We start from the raw sequence: 21,288 nt of genomic DNA, 5'->3' as shown, positions 1-21,288 counted from the left end.
AATTTTCATTCTTTCCTTACATCAATTATTTCTAATCTGTCATGTATAACTCATACATATTTATTTACATATCTTCTCCTGCTTTACACAGAATTCCTTGAAACCAGGGACTATCTTGCCTTTCTTTGTATTTCCAGGCAAAGAGTAAAAAAAACTACATAATTATTTATTATAATAATATGTATGTTTATTGATAGACTGAGAACTCTAGGATTTCCAGCCTACTGGGCAATTTTTATAAATGACTTTTAACAAGGTCCACTTTAAATAGCAGGGGGAAGATTCAACTGAATGGACCATTCCTGTTTAACATTGTGTAGCCAGAGCCAGATGGTTTAGAATAGGATTGCTTCTTACCCCAAGGGGATGGAACAGGTCACCAAGGAAGAGTCCAACCTCCCATGCTTCCTAGTGGAAATAGAAAGATGTGGTTTCACAAGAATCTGCCCCACCTCACTCAACGGTAAAGGAGTAAGAGACTGTATCTATTAGTGAAATAGCTTTTGACTGTCAAAACATGTTAATTTCTCTAGGTCTAGTTTTCAAGCTGGAAGGAACTTTGTGATCACTTTGTTTGCTTCTCTAATTTTACAGTTGTGGAGACCAAGATTCAGATATTTATGTGTGTTGCCTAAGGTCACACAGGTTGGACATATTGGACCAGCATTTGAAACTCTCTGACCCCAAATTCAACACTCTTTCCTCTTTTCCTATCAGATAGCTTCCGTAATCTCAGAGAGTAGCCTAGAGCATTAAAATATTATCTGACTTTCCCCTGATCATGATTCTTATAAATGTCAGAGACAGGACATAAACCCACATCTTTCTGATTCCAAATCCCTTTATCCACTGTGCTCCACTACCTCTTATACCTGCATTAGTACAATATTTTAACACAAGAGCTTAAAAAAACTCAAACTTTCAAACTATAAAATATTATATCGTGTTCCTAACAGTTTTTACATCATGGGTACTTTTGGTAATCCACTGAAGCCTATGGACTTCTTCTGAGAATAATGTTTTAAAATATTCAGGATTATAAAGCGAGTCAATTTTATTGAAATACACTTATCAAAATATTTTTTTAAAAAAACAAGTTCACAGATTCCAGGTTAAGAACCTCTACGTTAGAAAAAAGTAAGGAATCATTATTAGTAACAATAACTATAACAAGAACAAAGAAAAAAATAAGGTGTTTTCTCACTAGTTTTTGTTTTATTTGCCAGTATTTCTTTTCACTTGTACACAGCAGCTGCAGTAAGCTGGAGTCATTTTGCTAACTTGCTCCAGCTTTTTTTAGATGATTACCTTTAAGTGGCTTTCAAATCCTGAAGGTTATCATAAATAATGTATTGCATTTAAGTTAGGTTTAAATTTTTCCATTGATTTTCTACTTGACTCCATCAAAGGTTTTGTAGGACAAAACACTTTACTGCATAGGGGGTTTCTTTTTCCTTTTATGCTGCAATTTCTGCATGAAACATTTCATTTTGTGTTAATGTCTTTTAATGAACTATTGTTGTGGAGAAACCAGCAACACACAAGGAACAATCATACCATAGCAACTTGGGTTTATTATATTTTCAGCCATAAACTAAAACTTGTATTGATTCTGTGCTCTTTGAGCTGGAAGGAAACTTCAAATCTAATCTTAAGATTCCTAAACCTTTTGACCTAGAGATTTTGCTGGTAGGCATATGCTGCAAGGAAGTCAATGTCAAAAAGAAAGGCTCCATAGACACCAAAATATTTACACCAATACATTTTGTTGGGGTCAAAGAACTGGAAGCAACATAGATACCCATTATCTAGCTAAATATATTTAGCTAAATAAAATACCTACATATATATATGTATATATATATGTAATATATATATATACAAAATACAGCTAAATAAATTGTGATACATGAATATAATAAAATATTACTATGCTATAAGAAACAAAAATAATGAATAGAGAGAAGCATAGAAAGACATGTACTGATGCAAAGTGAAGGGAGCAAAACCAGGAAAACAATGACCACAACAATATAAATATAAAGAACAAATAAATAAAATGAATGTTGCAAAATGATAATGACCAAGCTTGTTCCTCTTTTTTAAAAAATGAAAAAACACCTCCTTCTGTTCCATTATAGAAGTAGGGTTTATTTTTCACACTTATGGAACTTTGTTTATTCAAGGGTTCTCAAACTACAGCCAACTGGCCAGATGTGGCCGCTGAGGACGTTTATTCCGCCCAACAGGTTATGGCAAATGGGCTGAGGGGCGGAGACAGAGTGTGAGTTTTTGTTTTTACTATAGTCCGGCCCTCCCACAATCTGAGGGACAGTGAACTGGCCCCCTATTTTAAAAGTTTGAGGACCACTGGTTTATATTTTTTGAACTTTTTCACTGTACTTAGTGATTTTGCTAAGCTTTTTTCCCCCATTCTTTATTACAAGGGATGGTTCTCTGGAAGGAGGTACCAGGAAGCATACAATAGGAAATGTAGGTGATATTAAAAATATGAACAAAAATCTTAAGTAAATAAATCATATAAAGCTACTTAAACTGAGGGACATGATCCCATGGGGTTATGTAACAGAATGCAGGGGTTGTAAAATAATAATTTATTATTAGTAAATGTTTGATTTGTATACCTTTTTTATTAAAGCTGTTTATTTTCAAAACATATGCACAGATAATTTTCAATATTCACCTTTGAAAAACTCTTAGATGTAAGTAATTCAATATGTTAAATATGTTCAGTTTTATACATATTTCCATAATTATCATGCTGCACAAAAAAAAAAAATCAGATCGAAAAGGAAAAAAAAATGATAAAGGAAACAAAATGCAAGAAAACAACAACCAAAAAATGAAAATAATAAGTTGTGATCCACACTCAGTCTCCACATCCAGATGTCATTGGAAGTGGCCTGAATCACCTCACTGTGAAAAAGAGCCATATTCGTCAGAATTGATCATCATGTAATCATGCTGTTGCTGTGTACAATGTTTTCCTGGTTCTGCTAACTTCATTTAGCATCAGTTCATGTAAGTCTCTCCAGGCCTTTCTGAAATCATCCTGCTGGTTCTTTCTTACAGAACAATAATATTCCATTACATTCATATCCCATAACTTATTCAGCTATTCTCCAATTGAAGGGCATCCATTCAATTTCCAATTTCTAGCCACTACAAAGAGGGCTGCCACAAACATTTTTGCACATTTAGGTCCTTTGCTTTTTTTTATGATCTCTTTGCTATAAAGGCCCAGTAGAGATACCTCTAGATCAAAGGGTATGCACAGCTTGATAGCCCTTTGAGCACAGTTTCAAATTGCTCTACAGAATAGTTGGATCAGTTCACAACTTCACCAACAATGTATTAGTGTCCCAGTTTTCCCACATGCCCTCCAACATTCATCGTTATCTTTTCCTGTCATCTCAGCCAATCTGAGAGATGTATAGTGGTACCTCAGAATTGTCTTAATTTGCATTTCTCTGATCAATAATGATTTTATTTTTCATATGACTAAAATGGTTTTAATTTCTTCATCTGAAAATTGTCTGTTCATATCCTTTCACCATTTATCAATTTGAGAATGACTTGAATTCTTACAAATTTGAATCAATTCTCTTATATTTTAGAAACAAGGTCTTTATCAGAACCTTTGGGGATAATTTTTTTTCCCTAAATTTATTGCTTTCCTTGTAATCTTATCTACATTGGTTTTGTTTATACAAAAACTTTTAAACTTAATATAATCAAAATTACCTAATTTTGCTTTCCATAATGTAGTCTAGTTCTTCTTTGGCCACAAATTCCTTCTTTCTCCACAGATATGAAGAGTAGAGTATCCTTTGTTCTTCTAATTTGCTTATAATATCATTTTCATGTCTAAATCATGAACCCATTTCGACTTTATCTTGATATAGGCTGTTAGGTGTGGGTCGATGCCTAATTTCTGTCATACTGATTTCTAATTTTCCCAGCAATTTTTGTCAAATAGTGAGTTCTTATCCCTAAATGATTTGTATATCTATATAGCCGGGATCATATCCAAATTTCTTGGGGGAAAAAAGAGGTCTTGAGTGGAAAAAAATTAAAAAGCCCTTATCTAGACTTGTTTCATTTTACAAAGGAAGAAACTGAAGCCCAAAGACCTTTAGTCAGAGCTTCAGGATAGAGCCTAACAGACTCATGGTATCATAAAATAAAGGTCATAAAAATTAATTACATTTATCTTTTTAAGAAGGTTAATAGACTGTTAATCAGATGAATACTATAGTTATATCATATCTGGATTTCAGCATTTTAAAAATTCTCTCACAATATCCTTGTAAATAAGATGTATAGATAAAAGCTCAATTGTAATGTAATTACATGAATTTGGAATAGATTGAAAAGAATACATGTAAAGAATAGTGATTAATAGATCCAACTCAACTTGTCTTCTTGGAAGTTCTAGTAGAGAGTTGAGTCTGTCCTTGGCCTTGTTCAATTAAATATTCAAACCAGGGGATGACACAAAGTTGGGAGAATGAGTTAACATATTGGGTGACTGAACTAGGATACCAAAAATATTTCATAGACTAGAATGTGGAGCTGAATTTGATAAAAAGTAATTTTAAATCCTTAGACTTTATAAAGTAAAAAATAATAATAATAATAATAATAATAATAATAACTACACAAATACAGGACAAAAGAGAGGTGGCTAGGTAAAAAAAAATCTGGAAATTTTAGTACATTGTAAACCTATTATAAGGAAGCAACATAATGAGGGGATGAAAAAGTTCAAGCAATGTTTGGGGTAGGTTATTGGGAGGAGGAGAGATTGCTCTATGTCTATGGTTTAGTGGATACAGGAAACTTTTCCAACATTTACACATTAGATAACACAATATAAACTTATGTCCTAAGACTTAGAGACTATCTGGGGAAGTGAGAGGTTAAGTGAGTTTCCTATAATATATGAAGGGCATGATTAGAACCCAAGATTTCTTGACTCCTCTAGCCTCTCAGTGTGATGTGGTTACACGTTAATATAACAGAGTCCTGAGCAGACAACATCTTGAGTGTTGTGTTTTGATTCTGACACAGACAACATCTTGAGTGTTGTGTTTTGATTCTGACACTCAATCTTGAGAAGGACATGGACAAGCTATAGCACACACAAGAGTAGATGTTGGGGAGAAAGGATGGAGGGAACCAGTGTGATGAGCAGACTCAAGGGGAAGACTGATTGAAGGAACAAGAGATGTTTATCCTAGAAAAAAAGGAAGCCTTGGGTGGAGTGAGGGGAGGGAAATATTAAAGCTATCTCTATGTATTGAAAGACTGTTATGTGGAAAGGAAATTAATCATTCCTGGAGGTCTTTGAAGAGAGATTAGCTGGAAATGTAATACAGAAAATTTTTGGTGAAGTTTGTACAATATTGGCACAAGTTGAGTTTGAATTTGATAGTTGTCTCAAGGATTGCAATGCTGCAGAAGGAATTTTAGCTCACACCATCCTTCTTTCCTGCTTTCTATAAGCCCACAGAAAAATGTCCTGTCACTTTAATTAAATAGCAATTAAATACCTTATATGGCCAGAAGGTTGTACTACATTTGAGGCAAGTAGTTTCATCAGTTTCTCCACGAAAGTTGAGAATTCTCACTTTCCTCCAGAGGGGGCTAGCCAACAAACATTTATTCTACCCTCCCCTTCCATTCCATCAGACTTACAGGGCTTCAAGTATGATAGCCCTGGCCCCTAATGATATAAAAAAGAAATGAGATATGACTGCAGTATTAAAATGATGGAAATCTTAATTGAATTGTCCCACCTCCATATCTAGAAGATTTTCTTTTATCTTTACATTACTCAGATAATCCATAAGCTATAAATCAAGTAAAGTTAAATCACCCAGCCACTATCAGCATCCTTCTTCCAAATTTCTTCAATTGAGCCTACAGATCATGAGAAAAACTAAAAGGAAGTCTTAGGTATTCGGAATTCATTGGAAGTGAATACCTCAGCAAAAAAAAAAAAAATTGGAGAAACCAGAAAGGATGAAGAAAGTACCTAGAATCAGATCAATGTCTTGGTCAGCTGCTGAAGTCTCACTGAAGTTTTAGCTCCATCTCTTTCGTTTGCTAATAAGTCTCCCGATCCCAGCTCTCCAGCATCTGACCCAATTCTGTCTTTGTTCATCCTGCCTAAAGCTGTAAGGATCAGAGTAATGGCAGTCGTAATAAGATTAGTGCAACAAGCCTCTGGTAGTGACCACATACTCTAAACCACAACTCTGAATCAGTTCTTTGACCTCTGATCACACGGAAAGAGTGACTATAAGTTTCTTTCAAGAATACAAGAAGAAAGAATGGGGAACATAAGAATCTCCTTGCCTGTAAACAACTTCCTCCATTCCCAAATATCTCATGTATTTCTCCTTTTCAGGACAACTGGGAGCTTCTTCAGCAAGATGGAACATTGTTTTGTCTTGTGAAACAATTGTGAAAACAAACATGCTTCATTGTGAGTACACACACTAAATAAATGGTTTATGTGACCTCTGAGGTCTAATTTTGAGATTCTATACTTGTCAGATAGCTAATTAGTGGCAGAGACAAGTCTTGATTCAATTATATAACTCTTCAGCTCTCTTTTATGTGGGCTTCCTCCATTACAATATAAACTTCTTGGGATAAGGACTATCTTTTGGGGGGTTTGTATTTGTATCCCTAGTGCTTAGCAGAAAGCCTGCCACAAAATAAGCATTTAACAAATGTTTATTGTCTGTTTGTCTGCTATATTAGTTGATGCAAGGGGAAATTTTCAGTTCCAAATTCTAATTCTGGATAGAATTCTCAAAAGATGGCAATTTTTATTTATAGCTCCCAGACAACACTGAACACTTCTTTGAAGAACAGTTTTGAACTGTTACTTTGATTTAGTTTCCTGGGTTCTTGATCAACTTATTTCACTCAAAGAGGCCTATCTAGACCTCTCTCTGGACTTCCTATCTGTAAAACTGAAGTAATGCTACTTATATCTTTTCTCTTACAGAATTATGAGAAAAATGCTATGTAAACTATAAAGTACCATATAAATGCTATTCTTTCCCACCTATGAAATTTACAATAGCCAATTATTGAACTTTCATCTCAAAATCATAAACTTTTAAAATATAATGTTTTATTTTTCTCCCCAGTTACATGTAAAACAATTATAATGTTTTATTTTGAGTTTCAAATTGTCTTTCCCTGACTTCCTTCTCCTCCTCCCTCCTTGACCTTGAAGCAATTCAATATACATGTGCAATTATGTTAAATATTTCCATATTAGTCATTTTTGTTATATGAAGACTCAATTTTTAAAAAAAAGAATGAAAGAAAGAAAATTTTAAAATAGCATGCTTCAGCCTGTATTCAAATATCAGTTCTTTCTCTGGAGATGGGTAGTTAGAACAAGCATTTGCAACCTTTAACCTTTTGATAGATGAAGAAACTAAGACTTGGAGCAGTGGCTTACCCAAGCTAAGATAATAAAAGAATTAGATAAATATGACTCATGCTTCTCCTCACTGTTAGTGACACATACACACACACACACACACACACACACACACACACACACACACGCTGTTGTTATTATTCAGTCACTTCAGTCATGTCCAATTCTTCATGACCAAATTTGGGGGTTTTCTTGGCAAAGATACTGGAATTGATGTAGATTTTGAAAACAGCTAATTAATTCTCTTCTCATCAGGAAGGAGAGCATTTGGCTATTATCAACCATAATCAAGTCCCAGACTGTCTTGTTTGTATAACCATTGTTTAAAATTCCAACCTCTGAGACTGTCTAGATAGCATCTTTGAGATCTTGATTACCTAACTTTAGACAAGTTTGGGACCTGGTCAATCAGGTGGATTCCATCTGGAACCACCCTGATCCCTGCTTCTGAGCTACCAAACTCCTTCTTAGTTCCTCCCCTTACTCTCTAGATTATACACACACACATACTTCTCTGTCTTTCTTGAGCTATAAAAGACTATTCCCCAAACCAAATTGTTCATTTGCTGTGATTGCCTTCTGTGTTGTATCTGCTTGAGCTCATGAAGTTATTCTATTCTTATATAATATTCTTTTACAATTTATTGCTCTCCCAAATCTATTTCTATATTATCATTCCCAGGGCCTATTTTACTTCCCCAGAATGGTTTGCCATTTTCTTCTCCAGCTCATTTTATAGATGACGAGACTGAGACAGATAAGGTTAAGTAAATTGTTCAGGATTATACAGCTAGTAAGTGTGAGAATCAGACTTGAACTCAGTTCTTCCTGAATTCAGGCCTGGCATTCTATCCACTGAGCCACCTACCTGCCCTCTCCCAAAATTATTTTGTTTTTATTTTGAATTTGTTTACTTGTTAATGTATTGTTGTTCCACAGCAGAATTGTGTTCCTTGCGGACATGCACTGTTTCACTCTCAGTTTTTAGCACATAGTAAATTCTTAACAAATATTTTTTTAATTGAATTAAGGAAAGTAGGCAAATTGATGAATACTTAGCCAAATGTAAAATAAGTAATAAATTAATAATTAATTATTCTTCCCACTATGACAAATTCTAAGTTACTATTTGATTTAAAAAGCCATTGCTCAGAAGAATTACATCAGCCACAAAATATGGAGAGAGGAGAAGGTATATCTCCCTGTCATTTCCTAGCTCCTCAGCAAAATGTATCTTCCCAAATACTGTAGCAATTTTATCATGTAGCAAATACCTTCTGGTTGTTGAAATTTCGACTGCTCTCTTACAGATTATTTTTCCACTAAAATTACGATGATATAAAAATATTTTCTCTTTACATTCAAGTTTCTTCCCTTTTTGAAAAGTTGCAAAAGGGTATTTCAGGTTTCCCCAGAGCTGCCATACAATCACAGACAGCAATTAAGATGTACATGTGTTGAGCCTTTTGTTAGAAGTAATCAACTACTGGAGCAAAGATTGTAAACAATAATTAATATGTACATTTTAATGAGGTCTGAGCCTTGGCCTTCAGAAAAAGCTTCTTTGTTTGCTGGCTTGGTGGACAAACTAGAGTTTGTCTTAACTATAATTAGCAGAATAAATAAAATATTATGACATTAATTGCTGTGTGTTTTTAAGGATAGAATTCTATCTCCTTCCTTATCGGCCTGAGGTATTCCATCTCAATAGGTGGCTTTTTGAAGAAATTAATTTTTAAGTAATAAAATCTCAAAGACAAGGTTGGGATAAGGTTTCTTTTTCAGGAAATTACAGTTTTCATGGGAGGCAGTGCAGGATGCTGAATAGAGAACAGGCTTCAAATTCATAATGCCTGGGGTTCCAGCCCATCTCCGACACATCCAGGCAGGATGATTAGGAGTCATTAAATTTCTCAATTTCTCCATGAAACTTCTCTAAGCCTATAAATTACAGAAAAGGCAGGCATCTAGCTGCAAAGATCCAGGGGAGTTCTTCACTGGAAGCCTCATGTCCCAATGAAATCACAGGACTGGCTAAGAAAAAAAAGTTACCATGCAACACATCACCACACTTATAAACAATTAGGATGTTTACAATTGTCAATTGCCCTTAATCCCCCCCACACACATAAAGCTCATTTTTCCTGTTTAGATTAGACATTTGCTGGCAACTTCCTCTCCCATTCCTTAAATAAGAAGGTCTTAAACTCTCTTCTTTCTTCTCTATATCTTGGGTTCATAACCTATTTAGGGTTCAACAAGCCTTCGAACTTCGTCTGTAGAGTTCTTAGTAAGAGGCCTATTTATTACACTGCTACCTTCCTTCTATTAACTAGTACATCTTTTCTTGTTTATATGTATAGTTGTTTTTTTTTGTTTTTTTGTTTTTTTGTTTTTTTTTGTATGTTGTTTCCCTCATTAGAGTGAATTCCTCAAGAGCAGGGTATGTATTTTGCCTTTTTCTTTATCTCCAGCATTTAGCATAGTACTTAGTACATAGTAGGTACTTAATGTTTTTTGAGTTCTTTAGTCCCATCATTACACATTCATTCTACATGATGTTACAGAAATATTAAACAAAGACCCAATCATCCCATCTACTGGGTCTTGTAGTCAGTCAGGCAATAAACTCTGTGACAAGTGCTTGGTATCCAAAAACAAACAAAAAACAAACTCCAAACTGTCCTTGCCTCCATGCATCTCACAATCTAAAGGGGAAGTGGAGAGAAAACATAGAACAAGTATGTACAAAGTAGATCTATACAGAACCATAAAGATAAGGAAGGAAGGCACTAGAACTGAGAGTTAGACAAAATGGATTTTAGCTGAGATTTAAAAAGGGAGAGATGAGAAGGGACAACATTCCACAGTTCATTGGGAAAGGAGACTTCAACTTGTTTAGTGTAGCAGTGTTCTTTCTCCTTCCTTTGTCAACTTTGTGCACCAATTTCCTTCTAATCATTTTGTGTTCTATCCTTTGGAGTTCAAAAATTATTTTATTTGGAAGAGTGAGGGAGAGAAAGAAGGAAATAGAATAAAACAGAGATAGAGCAAATCATTAAGTTGGGTATGCAACTAAAAAAAAAAAAAAAAAAACCTAGAAAAAAATTAAAAATAATTAAACACCAAATTGGAAATCCTGAAAATCAAAGAAAAGATTAATAAAATTGAAAGCAAAAAAAAAAAAAAAAACTGAAATAAAAGTAGAAATTGGAGTTACGAAAAAAACAATAAAATATATAAACCAGTGGTTATTTATTTAAAAAGAAAGAAGAAAACCAAATAACTAGTATCAAAAATGAAAGGGGTAAATTAATCAACAATAAAGATGAAGTTAAAGCAATTATTAGTAGTTATTTTATCCAATAATATGATAATAAATCTGATAATCTAAGGGAAATAGTTGAATATTTACAAACATGTAATTGAATACAAGAGGAAATAAAATACCTAAAGAAACCCATCTTTAAAAAAAAAAATTTGAATACATCATCAATTAACAGAAGAGAAAAATTTTCAGAGCCAGATAGACCCACATGTGAATTCTGCCAAGTAGTTGAAAAACAATTAATTCTAATACTACATCAACTATTTGAAAAAATAGACAAAAAAGGAGTTCTATTACATTCTTTTTGCAACACAATATAGTGCTGATACCTAAACCAGAAAGAATAAAAATGGAAAAAGGGAGAATTATAGATTAATTTCCCTAATGAGTATCGATGCAAAAAATTGAAATAAAATACTAGCCAGATTACAGCAATATATCACAAGGATTATATACTATGACCAGATAGGATTTATACCAGCAATGAATAATTGTAGACAATATAAAGTACATGGCAGTCTATCTCTCAAGATAGAGCTAGGAGCTACATGAACACAATTACAACACACTGCTCATACAAATAAATTCAAATATAAACAATTAGAAACTACAATTGTTCATAAGCTGAGCCAACAATATAATAATTAATATTAACATAATCTGACAAAATTATAATAATAATGACAAAAAATAAAATGATAATTTTATATGATAAATGACAAAAATGATAATAAAAATGACAATTCCATCCAAATGAATCTACTTATTAGGTGCTATACCAATCAAACTATCAAAACTTATTTCATAGAACTAGAAAAAATAATCACAAAATTCATCTGAAAGAACTAATGGTCAAGAATATCAAGGGAACCAATAGGGAAGGAATATTAAGGAAGGTAGTTTATCCATACCAGATCTCAAACTAAAAAGAAAAAAAGTGGTAATCATCAAAACTATATTGTAATTATCAATAAATAGAATGATGGATTGGTGGAATAGATTATATACATAATACATTGGAGTAAATGACCAAAGTAATTTAGTACTCAATTGATCCAAGCATTTGGGACAAAAACTCATTATTTACCAAAAAAGTACTAGGAAAAGGAAAAGAATGTGACAGAAACTAGGCATAGACAAATATCTCACAAAATATACCAAAATAAAGTCCAAACGGGTACATGATTTATACACAAAGAGTAACACCATAAGCAAATTAGGAAAGAATAGCATAGTTTACCTGTTAGATTTATGGAAAAGGAAAGAATTTAGGACCAAACAAGATATAGAGAGCATTACAAAATGTAAAATGGATAATTTTGATTATATAAAATTTTTAAAATGTTCTGCACAAACAAAATCAATCCATCCAAAATTAGAAAAGAAAGCAGAAAACTGGGAAAGTTGTTTTTAATAGCAAATATTTTTATAATATTTTTTGAGTTCTTTAGCCCCATCATTACACATTCATTCTACATGATGTTACAGAAATATTAAACAAAGACCCAGTCATCCCATCTACTAGGTCTTGTAGTCAGTCAGGCAATAAACATGTATACTCTGTGACAAGTGCTTGGTATCCAAAAACAAAAACCAAATTCCAAACTGTCCTTGCCTCCATGGATCTCACAATCTAAAGGCAAAGTGGAGAGAAAACATAGAACGAGTATGTACAAAGTAGATCTTTACAGAACCATAAAGATAAGGAGGGAAGGCATTAGAACTGAGAGTTAGACAAAATGGATTTTAGCTGAGATTTAAAAAGGGAGAGATGAGAAGGGACAACATTCCACAGTTCATTGGGAAAGGAGACTTCAACTTGTTTAGTGTAGCAAAGCCTCATTTCTCAAATATATAGAGAACTAAGTCAAATTTATAAGATGTTAAGTCATTTTCCAATTGATAAATGGATAAAGACAATGAAGATATTTCCCACATCCCCATTTCCTTTCTCTGATTATACCTGCCCTTCCAGCACTTATTTAATGCTACTCCCACTTTCCTCACGAGGTTTGAGGGAATTAAAATTATTTTTGTATCATTTACTACTTGCTTCTATTCCATAATTGACCCTATCCTGAATTACTGACCCACTTTTCTAAGCCACATTTCTCCATTCTTGAATTAAACTCAGGATTGCAATTGCTCCTCTGAGTTAGTTTAAAAGGTTGAAAAGGGATATTATCATTCACATTAATTCCTAGGATAACTCTTGTCTGTATTGAGGAAATGTTATCTTCTCCAATAGAATAGTGAGGCAGGTGGCTCTGAAACCCCTAACAAAGATTACAAGAGGTAGATGAGTCCCACAAAAGTTTTAACATCTTTTATTGTTCAGGAGGGGTGTGATTAGCCACACCTGAATGCCAACCCACTTTTCTCAGTATAGTCAATTGTAATGTTCCTACTGAGGTGGTCAGTCTTGTTAGTAGTTATACATATCACTGTCAATAAGCACTAACTTCAGTTTAACTATTGAATTGATTCATGACCAGCCTTACTAAATCCTTGCCTTTCTCTCATACCTGGCTTCTGAGTACCCTCATGCTTAGCAGTAATTTCCTCCAATCTTCTTGCCTCCCTTCCTTACCCAACACACATATTTCCAGGGAATCACTGGACTCTGACACTTTGTGCTAAAGTCCCCTTGAATGGTAGTAAACACAGGTGTAGTTCCCTGATTCTGAGGCCCTCACAACCAAGCTAGGAAAGAAAGCCTGAGTCCCCAATGATTTCTATTGCTGTAAGGACTCAGATATCAGTGCAAACATCAACTTCCAGAGAGAGGACCAGATTGGTTGCTGGCACTGGAGTGTGACATGCTACGCTAGGGCTATCATAAGACCCAGAAGGGCTGAGAGCAAGGGCTTGGGAAGAGAGCCTTCAAGAAAAAGATGATGCGCTTGTCAGCTGGCTTCATGGCCCCACCTTGCTGGGCTCCCTGGATAAATTCCTTTTCCTCCCAGGACAACAGTTTTTGATCTGAATTTTTTTTCAACTTCCTTCAATCCCTTATCAGGAACGATACATGATGCTTTTGAAGGTCCCTTCCAACTAACGGATCATTACAAAAGGAGACTTTTGTTTTAGGATTCCCTACCTTCCAATCCCCGAATCACTGAAGGATCCTGTCTTCCCTCAGTTTTCCTCCATTTCCTTCCGAGCCCCAGGTCATCCCAAGACCCATCCAGGAGGACTGACCAGCTGGAAAATCTATTACTGTTCTAAGCTCCCTTCCTCTCTTCCCCTAGCCTTCCTTCATACTCTCTGACAAGGCCCGAGCTCTATTTCTCCTAGGACTTTGGTGAGATGAGAGCCACCAATGTTATTCCTTCAGGTGAGCTGGAGGACCACTGGTACTTGCTGCCCTAAAGACCCTTGGTAGGGTTATCTGACTTACTGAGATCAACTAAAATCCCCTCTGTGAGCCTTAGTCCTCGGCATTTCTATCTCCTCCACAACTGACCTTTCTTTGCTGGCTTGTCACCTCCATTAGACTGTAAGATCCTTGATAACAGGCATTGACTTCCTTCTCTACCTGCATTTCCAGAGTTTAGCACAATGGCTGCCACATAGGAAGTATTTATTATACATTTTTGTTTTTACTTCCCCCCTTTCAAGGAAGATTTTTGATTACAGGAGGATAGACTTTGCTCTCTGATGTGTCCCTTCATCTCTTACCTAGTCAACAGTGAATCCTCAAGCAGGCTCAAGACCTAGACTAATATATAGTCTAGTCACAATATAGTCTGGTTTTAGTTCCACCTTTTTTCTTCATCTCAGGTAAATAAGTTCCCCCGATCTGCACCCAGGTTCTATTACTTTTGGTGCAAGGGAAAGCCCTTTTCTAACTCCCATGCTTGACAATTTTACTTCTGACTCCCATTCTGCCTCTCCTTCTCTCTCCATCCTACTCCCTCCCAGATGTGTCAGCTTTGTCTATAAAGGCTCATTTCTCCATTAGAGCACTTCTGAATTCCATAGATTTCCAGAGTAAAGGAGCACAGTCCCCTTTGGCCCTACAGGGCCCTTGTGCTAGGAGTGGGAGATATCTTACCACAGGTGTTCTTGGCCATGTCTTCCCTCACCTGTCACCAATAGTTCCAGGGTATATTGATGGACTCTGACAGAGTAAGTGCATGTGGAGCTGCCAGCATCCTCAGCTCTGACAGACAGGAAGGAGAAGAGAGCCTGGGTCTCTCCTGAGATCTGGCATTATAAGGGCTTCAGGGTCCCAGCCTATAGCAAAGTAAATTTCACTTCCTGGAGGTCTAAGTGGAGAGGCTATTAACAGCCTAGGGTCACCATAGGGCTGGGACTGAGCCAAGAAAGAGGGTTTGAGAAGATATCCTGGGAAAGAAGGAAGCACCAGAGATCAAAGGGGGAAGCCCCTGACCTCATCCCTAGCCCAGCAGTGCCAGTTAGAGTAGCATAGCAGCAGCTCCCCCTAGCAGAGAACTGGGGAGAGCCCTTTCTTTCTTTATAAGGGAGGCCAGGTAGAACACAGCCCTGGAGGCTTCTGCTCTCAGGTGATTGCTCCTCCCACCCCCATCTCTATGAAGTAGATATAAGATGATAGTCTTGGGCCTTGTCCCATCACCTGTCACCAACAGGTTCAGGCTCTCACTGGGCTCTGACATCCTACAGGAGGAACTCACTTCATACTAATAGTAATTGTAACTTCCAATGTTCTTGGCATTCTAGATGGCTGAGAGAAGTCAGTGTGGGTCTCTTCAAGATTCTAATTTCTCAAGGCCTCTGTGGTCCCCACTTTTATCAGAACAAACCTCAGCCCCCTGGAGGGAAGATGGGGCAGGCTGCCAGCACTGCAAGGTCACCTTCCCTCCTGGGGACAAGGGGAAAGGTATTGTGAGGGTAGAAGCAGTAAAATTTGAGGACTTAATGAATCTGGAGTAAGAGAGAATGAAGAGGCCAAGTAAGACTGAGGCTCCTTCTCTCTCCCCCACCTCCCATGACTTTGTTATGCAAATTAACTCTCACATCCATATATCTAGGTTAATGAGGGCAGGTTCTTTATTTGATTATGGTTTTCTGTAATCCAATAATTCTTAAATTATCTGTTCTGGATTTATTTTCTGGGTCAGTTTTTTGTTGGTTTTTTTTAATGAGGTATTTTATATTTTCTTCTAATTTTTTTTAAAAAGTTTGATTGTGTTGCATTGAATTTTTCCAATTCTAATTTTTGATTTCTTAAGTTTTTTTTTTAATTTTTTAATTTTTATTTTTTTAAGTTAGCTTTTTTACCTCCTTTTACATTTGGCCAATTGTACTTTTTTTTTTTTTCCCCTGAGGCTGGGATTAAGTGACTTGCCCAGGGTCACACAGCTAGGAAGTGTTTAGTGTCTGAGACCACATTTGAACTCAGGTCCTCCTGAATTCAAGGCTGGTGCTCTATCCACTGTGCCACCTAGCTGCCCCCCAATTGCACTTTTAAAGAAATTGTTATGTTCAGTGGGTTTTTCCCATTTTCTCCAAATCTATTTTTAAAGAGTTGTTTTTATCAGTATATTTCCTCCCCATTTTATCAAATCTATTTTTAAGGAGTTGCTTTCTTCTGTCAATTTTTGTTCTTCCTTTTCCAAGCTGTTGGCATAATTCTCCTGAAAAGCTCTTGTTTCTTTTCCCAATTTTTCTTTTACCTCTCTTACTTGATTTTTGAAATTCTTTTTGAGCTCTTCCAGGATATCCCTTTGAACTTGAGACTAATTCATATTTCCCTTTGAGGTTTCACATGTGGGCATTGTGCCATTGATGTCCTCTCCCATCTTACCTGTCCTCATAGAAGCTTTTTATGATCAGGGCTCTTTTTGCATTTTTGCTCTTTGTGTGTGGATCCAAACATTGATGGATTTTATTGTGGGGGGAGAGAGTCCCCCCTGGGCTCTTTAAATAAAAAGGTGCTCCATGTCCGCTTCAGGTTCTCAGCTTCCATTCTGAACCATCTTCACTACTGACCTCAAAGTGGAAGATGGGGCCCTGATGCTCTCCTCAGGAGAACTTGATGTCTCACTTGAGTACTGGTGCCACTGGGGATCAAAGAGCAGATATGGATGGCCCAAAAGAGCCAGTTGGGTGAAGCCACAGGCTGGCATTGGGAGCAATGAGGACTGATTAGGAAGGGTCATGGAACTTTCTCCTCCCCTAGGCTTTCCAGGAACATCCAGGTCCAGGAATCCCAGTACAGTTGGCTTTTTCATCTGTACTCTGCTTGATCCACTGTGCAAGATCCCTTCTGATTGGGGGGAGGGTATCCTCAGGGAACTCCTCCTTCTCATCTAGTCTTGTTGAGGGATGTTGCTGAGGGACTGTGCCCAGCCAAGGTCCTCACCCTTTTGATTCAAATGGCTGGAGGGTGGGGGGCTGAGGGGCCCAATGCTCAGCACTAGGGTCAGGGATGGGGAAGGTAGAGGTGGGGGGGTTTACCATCCCCACCACAGAAAGCACATTCAGCAAGGGCCCAGGTGTGAGACCCCAAGCTAGAGTGGCAGTAGGAAAAATTAAGGGGGCCATTTTGGCAGAGATGGGGCTCATTCACTCCCCTGCCATTTTCATAAACACCTGCTGCAATTTGCTTTTAAAAAAAAAAATTATCTTGGAGGCAACAATGGAGGTTTGAAGGCAGAACTGAGGGTTAGAATATGAACTCCAAGAGTGCCAGGAAGTCAGGCAAACATCTTGGGGGGGAACAGCTGGGATGGAAAGTAGAGCTGGAGGGCCTAGTTGCCATTAGCCAGTAAATGGGGTGGAAGGGGATCTTCACCAGGGACCAACTCCACTAGGTTCTTGAGTATAAATTCTGGAAACAAGGTCTTCAGTGGGACTTGCCCCATCCCCTCCTCCCCCAACCTTCTTCTCTACTTCCCCTAAACCCCTCTGCCACAATTTCCTTCTTCTGGGAGGGTTCTTGATCCTTTCACTAGCTACAAAAGTTTTAGTTAGCTTCACTCAGTCTCACACCGTCTCTACCTTCTCAAAGTCCTCAGGAGAAAGAGTTGGGGAAAAGGCTGGGCTAGAGAGAGTCAGCTTCCCTGAGTAGGCATGAGGGCCTCAAGAGCTGAGGTAGGAGGAAGCATTTTTTTTAAGTTGAACTCTGCTCCTAGGCACAGGGGATATTGTCTCATACTTCTTTTGCAGGAGAACAGGATCCCTAATCACTGGCTTTCTGTGCTGGAGTTGGAAGTGATTGCAGCTTACCCTTTACACTGGGTTGTCTAGCCTATTGTGCCAGGATTGAGTGGCTAGTAATTTGCTTTCTACACTGAAGTTATGGGTCTCACAGCTGGCCTGCTGAGCTACTGGCATGTTAAGGAATATAGGGCCTCCACTGCTAATCTGTGTTGTGGCTAAGAGATTCTCTTTACATTCCCTGCACTGCACCTACACCTAGGCTCCCCTTTCATCCAAATGAGACAGACTTTTCCTGAAGTCTTTCTAAGTTATCTTAAGCTGAAAAATTGTTTTACTCCAAATTTTTGTGGATTCTGTCACTCCAGAATCCATTTAGAGACTTGATTTAGCATTGCTTCTAAGGAAAAATGGGTCCCCATCACACAAGTCTGTCCTAGAAGAACATAAAAAAGATCTTAAAAGAGAGTTAAAGGAAAAATGGGGAAAGGAAATAAAAGGTTTGCAAGAGTTTGGAAAAAGCAAAACAAAATAGAATGGAAAAAGCATATAACTCATTAAAAGATATATTTGATAAAATGGAAAAAGAAAGCAACTCCCAGAAAAAACAGAATTTATGAAACAGAAAAAGAAAATAACTTCTTAAAAAACAGAATTTGTGAAATGGAAAAAGAAAATAACTCCCTAAAAAAAAGAATTTGTGAAATGGGAAAAGTTCCATAGAACAAAACAACTCATTCAAAAATTCAGTTAGACAAATACAAAAGGAAGTAAAAAAAAAGAAAGAAAGAAAGAAAGAAAATTAAGAAAATAACACACTAAAATTTAGAATTGAACAAAAGTCAGTCAAGCAAAACCAAACAAAATGAAAAAAATAGAAAAAAAATGTAAAATTCCTAATGGGGAAAACAACTGACCTGGAAAATAGATCTAGGAGAGACATTTAAGGGTTATTGGACTCCCTGAAATACATGTTGAAAAAAAGAGCTTAGACATTATTTTCAGGAAATCATCAAAGAGAACTGCTCAGATGTCATAGAAACAGAAGGTAAAATGACCATTGGAAGAATTCATTCATCACCTACAGGAAGAGATCCCCAATTAAAACCCCAAGGAATATTGTGGCTAAATTCAAGAACTATCAGACCAAGGGAAAAAAATACTACAAGCAGCCAGAAAAAAAAACAAAAAAAAAAAAAACAATTCAAATATTGAGGAGCCACATTAAGGATCACTCAAGACCTACCGTGTTTCCCCGATAATAAGACCTATCCTGAAAATAAGACACCCACATACTCTTTAATATTCCGCTAAAATAAGCCCTCCCCCGAAAATAAGCCCTATCAAACTTACTATGAAAACGGTCATCATGGTGATCCCCTGCGCTATATGCTGCGTAGCGGTACCTTCAGTAAGCAGCGCCGCCCTCCCCTCCCGGGTGAAACGCACGTCGCGCTCCGAGCTGCATCCAATCAGAGCTGCAGCAGTGAGCGCGTCATCCTCTTCTTCCCTGGTGATTTGCTTGCTGGCGCTACTGAGAGCAGCGCCGCGGAGTAGAGCTGAGACAGGACCATCTAAAAACTCGGTAAGTTCAGTAAGCGATGGAGAATAAAATAAGCACTCAGGGGGCATGATGGAGGCTAAAAGGGGCATGATGGAGGCTAAAATGGGCATGATGGAGGATAAAAGGGGCATGATGGAGGATAAAATAAGCCCTCCCCTGAAAATAAGCCCTCTGGTGTTTTTTAGTCCCAAAAAAATAATAAGACAGTGTCTTATTATCGGGGAAACACGGTAGCAGCTTCCACATTGAAAGATAGAAGGGTCTGAAATCTGATATCCTGAAAGGCAAAGGAACTTTGTATGCAGCCAAGAATAACTTACCCAGCCAAACTGAGCATTTTCTTCCAGCGAAGATGGACATTCAGTGAAATAGGTAAATTCTATTTATTTCTGACAAAAAAAAAAAAAAAAAAAACAGAGCTAAACAAAAAATTTGACCTCCAAATATAGGACTTGAGAGAAGCATAAAAAGGTAAAAAGAACTCTTGAGAACTGTATTTCTGTTATGGGTATACATAAAGAGTACATGTATAATTTGGTTTACTATTATAATATAAAAAAGGATGTAGAGGTGGAAAGAAAATTGTTCCAGAAAAAGGGAAAAGTGGAGGTACTACATCTCACAGAGGCAATGGAAACCTATTGTATCTGAGGGAAGGGGGATCTGAGGGGGATGATCATAGTGTGAATCTTACTCTTCATCAGAATTGGCTCAAAGAGAAAATATTAAGACATATTTGGTTTATAGAGAAACTTCTCCCACCTCATTGAAAAGTGGGAGGGGAAAAGTGAAAAAGGGAAGGGGTAGAATAAATAGAAGGGAATACAGAAATTGAAAGGGAAAGGTTTAAGAAAAGGGGAAAGTCACTAAGAGGGAGTGAGGGATCTTAAAGAGGGAGGACTGCGTGGGGCAAGTGGTGTTCATAAGTTTAATACTGGGGAAGGGGGTAAGGGGAAAAGGAAAGAGAAAAGCATAACCTGGGGTTAACAAGATGGCAGGAAATATAGAATTAGTAATTTTAACCATAAATGTGAATGGGGTAAACTTCCCCATAAAGCAGAGGCAGATAGCAGACTGGATGAAAAGCCAGAATCCCACAATATGTTGTTTATAGGAAACATACTTGAAGCAAGGTGATACATACAGAGTAAAGGTAAAAGGGTGGAGCAAAATCTACTATGCTTCAGGTGAAGTCAAAAAAAGCAGGGGTAGCCATCCTGATCTCAGATCAAGCAGGGGTAGCCATCCTGATCTCAGATCAAGCAAAAGCAAAAATCAATTTAATTAAAAGAGATAAGGAAGGGCACTATATCTTGCTAAAGGGCACCATAGATAATGAAGCAATATCAATACTAAACATATATGCATCAAGTGGTATAGCATCTAAATTCCTAAAGGAGAAGTTAAGAGAGCTACAAGAAGAAATAGACAACAAAACTCTAGTGGGAGATCTCAACCTTGCACTCTCAGAACTAGATAAATCAAACCATAAAATAAATAAGAAAGAAATTAAAGAGGTAAATAGAACACTAGAAAAGTTAGGTATGATAGATCTTTGGAGAAAACTAAATGGAGACAGAAAGGAGTACACTTTCCTCTCTGCAGTTCATGGTACCTATACAAAAATTAACCATATATTAGGACATAAAGATCTCAAATTCAAATGCAGAAAGGCAGAAATAGTAAATTCATCCTTTTCAGATTATGATGCAATAAAAATTGCATTCAATAAAAAGCCAGGGGAAAATAGACTAAAAA

This window comes from Sminthopsis crassicaudata, chromosome 2, assembly GCF_048593235.1.
Source record: "Sminthopsis crassicaudata isolate SCR6 chromosome 2, ASM4859323v1, whole genome shotgun sequence".
In the NCBI taxonomy this organism is placed as follows: domain Eukaryota; kingdom Metazoa; phylum Chordata; class Mammalia; order Dasyuromorphia; family Dasyuridae; genus Sminthopsis; species Sminthopsis crassicaudata.
Note: the sequence above shows the minus strand (reverse complement) of the source record.